The sequence below is a fragment of the Danio aesculapii genome, chromosome 9 (assembly GCF_903798145.1).
Source record: "Danio aesculapii chromosome 9, fDanAes4.1, whole genome shotgun sequence".
In the NCBI taxonomy this organism is placed as follows: Eukaryota; Metazoa; Chordata; class Actinopteri; order Cypriniformes; family Danionidae; genus Danio; species Danio aesculapii.
Genome location: NC_079443.1, coordinates 3,997,287 through 4,003,807, shown reverse-complemented (window position 1 = coordinate 4,003,807; position 6,521 = coordinate 3,997,287).

Genomic DNA, 6,521 nt, shown 5'->3' with positions numbered 1-6,521 from the left:
CCGATTACTTTTGGACCCTTAACAAGTGTGAGGTACATACGCAAACTGTTGTAATTCCTACAACGTTCAAATGATTTTGAAATACCTTCAAATTAAAGCTGTTAAAGAACATCTTTGTTTTATCTCAAATCCATTGTGTTGGTGTTTAGAGCCAAAAATGTCAGAATTGTGTTGATGTCCCAATATTTATGAACCTAACTGTTAATATTAATAATAATATTATACTACAACACACCACAGTTCTGAAGTATACTACAGTGTTTATTACTGTTTATCAGTTTACTATAGTTAGTGACAGTATGGTGTAGCATTAATAAACAAAGAGATGTAAATAATATATATATATATATATATATATATATCAAAAACACTATAGTATTTACTATGGTGTTTCTTGTCATTTACAGTGCATTACATGACAGAAAAAAATATTCTGAGTATAGCCACAATTGTGTTTTAGAAAATGTGCAGTTGAAATATAACACATTTATCCACGATAACAAAATATTTGAGGTTCATATTTTTGCTGTAAAAGTTCATTTGAACACAATATAATCCTACAAACTGAGGGACAAATACATCTTTTTTCTGTGGATAATCACAATCTTTTAAGATGTAGCATTTGGTCTGAATTCCTAATAAATTAAAAATAAATATTAGATAATATAAGAGTTTTAGAATACACTGTACCGTCTCAGCCATCTCAACCATATATAATTGCACAATTAGCTGTTATGTAACAAAGATTTGAAGTGTGTGCCATTGTACCGAGTACTGTATCGACACGCTGTGTTTTTAGAATTGATAACTCTGTGTAAATCGTGATTGTTTGTGACAAACATGTATCACATAGTTTTACGGTAAGAAATGTTTGAATAGCGGTAAACAATGATGACAGAGATGACTATTTATATCCTCCAAGAAGTTTCATTTGTATTTTGAGGGACAGTATTATCTATATGGTTTAAAAATATATATATATTTGTTTGTTAACCAAAGATATTGAACAGAAATATTCGCTGTAAATACGACTTATCGAATTTTATCTTTAAAATTTGTGAGGGAGATGCTAATGGTCTAATCTGATTCAATCATCTATGCTAAGCTAAGCTAAAAGTGCTCCCGACAGACCCGGAGATCTTCTGAATGGATTCAAAACTGCTAGAAACTCATTCGTTTAACTGTAAGGAAGTTGGAAAATAAGCCTATTTTCCAAAACAAAAACAAAAAAACAAGTTGAATGTTGCTTTAAGAGAGAAGCACAGCAAATGTATTTTATCAGCTACTTTATTAGCAGCTTTTTGTAGTGTTAGTAATTGTTTCATTTCTTCAGAATAGGCACAGATAACACAAAATCACATTCCTAAATAATAAGAAGAAACAACTACGCTAATATTGGTGTACGCTCTGCATCCTTCGGTCTGCACAGTAGATGTTAAGCTGATGATCTCTAGATTGAAGGCACTGAGTGTTTCCTAAAAAAAAATACAAATAAAAAGATTTGCATTTTATCTGGCCTGCAGTATGTGCAATATTGCTGTTCACTGTCACCAGTACAAATAAACACGTTGAAAAAAAAAACATCATGTTGAACTATTTTGTATTCTGTCATTAACAGGAAACAAAGGTTGTGATCACATGCATCGCGTTAAACTCAACACTGTACACAGTAATGTAGATAAATATGTGGTGAATTTTTAATGGGGTGTTCATATCAGATGTGGCCAATAAATCATGCTATTCCAACACAATCTCACAGCAATTCGTAACTTTTTGATTTAGTGGCTAATTCGTATGAATTCGTACGATCTAATTCGTACATTTTTGTACGATTTGCTCATCCCCCAATGACGGTTGGGTTTAGGGGTGGGGTTAGGTGCCACGCCTCCTTTTTAAAATCGTACAAATTAGTACGACTGAACTCGTACGAATTCGTACGAATTAGCCACTTAACTGACAAAACGTAAAATACTTACGTTTTCTCGTGAGATCAGGCTGGCTATTCACACGTAAATAGACGTGTGAAGATAGATCAATTATTCACGCATCAATTTCACTTCACAATACATGAGGATTCACGTCATGTGCGAGGCATCTGTCTACTCGGCGACTCTAGTTTCTCTTTGCTAAATGGCTAACATGGATTTTATTGAGAGCGTAGCTGTGCTTTATGTGCTTTAGGAAGGCTGAAAAACAGCGTAGATTTATTAGGCACCATGTCTGAGTGCACTAGATTCTGTTAGATGTGCATCAACTCCTCCAGAAACCGTACCTGGATGATGAACGCTTTCAGCAGCGCTTTAAACTGAGCTGAGCCCAGTTTGATGAGCTGTTGTCCTGTGTCAGCAGGAGGATTTCCCCTTGGCACAGCAGCAACAGGCGCCCATACTAGACCAAGCTCCTGATTGGTTAACGCGGCGCGAATGTCTGCTGAAGTTCAGATTTTTCAACTCACACGATTCGCGCCATGGAATCGTGCCACGGGATGTCTATCCGCGTCTTTGCTTTGACTTAACATGTAACTCACTCACGCTTGACGCTTCATCCACCTCTAGTGTCAACGCAGCATTAGACAACTAGTGAAAATGCAGAAACCTTTTCCTTAAGACATTGTTTTGGTGTCATTGCATAATTAAACATAACCATATGTAGGGGATAATGTACATCTAGCCGGTTGTTTTCACAGAATAAAGCCAGGCAGGTTTATCAGGAGCTGTGGTGTAAGACTGAAGGGTTTTACTCTGTAAAATTACCTAACCAATTAGACACAAAACATTAATATGGGCTGTAATAATTTACTAACTCTTTAAATAAAAGCACGCAGGAAGAAAAATAGTTGAATAGAGCATACATTAACCTACTTATTACATATTATTCAGCCACAAGATGGCAGCAATTGTTGAATGGAGCATACATCAACCTACGTATTAATCAGCCACAAAATGGTGGTAATCGTTTAATGGAGTATACATTACCTATGTATTATTCTGCCCCAAGATGGCGCTAATTGTTGAATGGTGCATACATTAACTTACATATTATTCAGCCACAAGATGGCAGCAATTGCTGAATGGAGCATACATTAACCTACGTATTATTCAGCCACAAGAGGGCGCTAATTCTTGGAATGGAGCATACATTAACTTACAAATTACTCAGGCATAAGATGGCACCAATTGTTGAATGGAGCACACATCAACCTACCTATTATTCAGCCAAAAGATGGCACTATTTGTTGAATGGTGCATACATTAACTTACATATTACTCAGGCACAAGATGGCGCTAATTGTTGAATGGAGCATACATAAACTTACGTATTATTCAGCCACAAGATGGCAGCAATTGTTGAATGGAGCATGCATAAACTTACATATTACTCAGGCACAAGATGGCACCATTTGTTGAATGGTGCATACATTAACTTACATATTATTCAGCCACAAGATGGCACCAATTGTTGAATGGAGCATACATCAACCTACATATTATTCAGCCACAAGATGGCGCTAATTCTTGAATGGAGCATACATCAACCTACAAATTATTCAGGCGCAAGATGGCGCTAATTCTTGAATGGAGTATACATCAACCTACAAACTATTCAGCCACAAGATGGCGCCAATTGTTGAATGGAGCATACATTAACTTACCTATTATTCAGCCACAAGATGGCGCTAATTTTTAAATGGAGCATGCATAAACTTACATATTACTCAGGCACAAGATGGCACCATTTGTTGAATGAAGCACACATCAACCTACGTATTATTCAGCCACAAGATGGTGCCAATTGTTGAGTGGAGCATACATCAAGCTATGTATTATCCAGCCACAAGATGGTGCCAATTGTTAAAAGAAGCATACACCAACCTACGTATCATTCTGAAACAAGATGGTGAAAAAAGTCAAGAACAGTGTCACAGACAAGCCTATGAATTATTTGTATCTTTTTGTATTTGAACTTTTTGGTTTAGTGGCTAATTCATATGAATTTGTTCGATCTCATTCGAACATTTTTGTACGATTTGCTCATCCCCCAATGACAGTTGGGTTTAGGGGTGGCGTTTGTTCCCATGCGGCCTTTTGAAAATCTTACGTTTTTGTTTGACTGAACTTGTATAAATTTGTACGAATTAGCAACTAAACTGACAAGATGTAACATAGTTACGTTACTCACTAATGGTCAAGATGATTTCTAGTGCCCGGATGAACTTGTTATTAGCCAATAGTTACAGCGGTTGTTATCAGAAACAATCCGTCTGGAATACATGATTCTGATTGGTTGGTCACAACAATCATTTTTGACTGTTTGGCGCCATCTTGTGACTTAAAAAATATGTAGGTTAGTGTACGATCCATTCAGCCATTTTCAATACAGTTAGCTTTGCGATTAATTAAATGATTGACAACCTAGTGGTTGGACTAGGTATTGCAGTCCAAATTCAAAATGTAGGTTGCCAGATTGACGACACCAACAGAAGCCAGCACGCTTGATGATTGAGCCTTACAATGTACGCTGCTCAGCTAATGTTTACATGTCTAATATTTATATCATTTGCTAATCAAAAACCACCTCATGTAAATTTTTATAAATATGTGTACACCCAAAATATAATTGGGTAAACTGGCAGTGGGCTGGTTATAGAGATCGAAACTAAAACAGAACGCACATTTTCAAAGCAGAATAACTTTAGCATTGCCTTTCAGATAAACGAAAATGTTCGCTTAGCATGTTTATTAAATATTAGAAGAGTCAAAAATGTACTTTTAAGCAAGTAATAAACTTACTTAAGGCTCATAACAATGTTTTGTGTTTAATTATTAAGTTTCGTGGCCGTGTAATAAGTGAATGAATGCAGTGTTCGCAGGGGTCAGTCTCCTCTCAGACACGATCAAACCTCAACGTTCATCATAACAGACACAAATCCAGACTTCCGCTCATTAGACTCCATCAGCCACTGGATTTCCACGTTCCAGCTCATTTCACTGGGATAATCTGAGAGTTTCACAGCTATCGGGAGGTAATGCTGAGACACAGCTGCGGCGCTTAATGCAACTCACTAATCGAAACGCAATCACCACAAAACGCACCATTACCTTGCCCAAAAAGCTTCTTGTGGCAGATTTCTAGAAAGCACTCTGCCATAAATGAAAGTGTTTTTGCCTAAGGATGGGGTGAAAACAGACTCTGTATCTACTGATTTCATCTTATATCCAGCCTTCCCTCCCTTTATCTCCTCCGTCAGTCCTGGTTTCTCGCAATAATAGCTGCGAGCGGGAGTTTTTTCGGAGTCATCACAACACTGAAGTGTTTCCAGCCTCTGCAGTAGAAGCTTCGCTCATTATTTACCTCTTTTGAGATATTTATCATGAAAGCCATCAGGCCTTGCTCTCGTTCATAAGCAAACGGAGGCCTGTGGGAAGCCAATTTCAGCGCTCGACTGGCTAAACGCTTTTATCTGGGTGGAGGTAATGCTGCAGAAAGGTATATTTCTGTTTTTTACATTTGTAATCCTGCTGAATGAGACAAAACAAAACAGAAATAGCATTACACGATCATTTATTTTTAAAACATTCCAGAAGAACATTTATATTTTATTTGTTTAAAGAACTTTTTCAGTAATATTTACAATACGTTTTGATTAGGCTTTATTTTGTGCAGTGATGGGAATAACCAACACAATCTTACAGCAATTCGTAACTTTTTGATTTAGTGGCTAATTCGTATGAATCCATACGATCTAATTCGTACAGTATAGTACGATTTGCTCATCCCCCGATGACGGTTGGGTTTAGGGGTGGGGTTAGGTGCCACGCCTCCTTTTTAAATTCGTATAATTTCGTATGACTTAACTCGAGGGATTTCGTACGAGTAAAGGCTGATTTATACTTCTGCGTCAAGCGCACACGTATGCTACAACGCAGCCTACGCGTTGATGCATAGCCCTACGTCGTGGCCGTCGACGTTGCAGCGACGAGTAGCGCAAGCTCTGTGATTGGCCAGATTGGTATCGCTGACCAGTCTGAGCGGGACAGAGAGCCGCGTGAGCCCGATGGAGCGATTGTTTACAAGTGTGAAGTGCCGTGAAGGAGCTCCCGATGGAAAGTTTTGTTTTGTGTTTACCTCATGGTTAAAGTTGTTGCACGTCCGCCAGTTCCTACCTCAAAATGAGCGAGTTTGAGCCACATGTACATAAAGGAAGCGTTCAGAAAAAACAAAACACCAGTGAAGAAAGTCGACATAGATGAACATTACTACCTCACTGCCAACTAACGTTTCGTGTATTGCAGAACAGAAACAGCGCGCGGAAGTATAAATGCACAGCTACGCACGTTGCATGCGCCGTGGGTCACGCCGATCACTTGACGCAGAAGTATAAACCAGGCTTTAGCCACTAAACTGACAAAACGTAAAATACTTACGTGTTCTTATGAGATCAGGCTGGAATAACAGTGCTATAAATAAACGGCGTTACTAACACAGATAATTTTTTAAGTAACGAGTAATCAAATGAATGA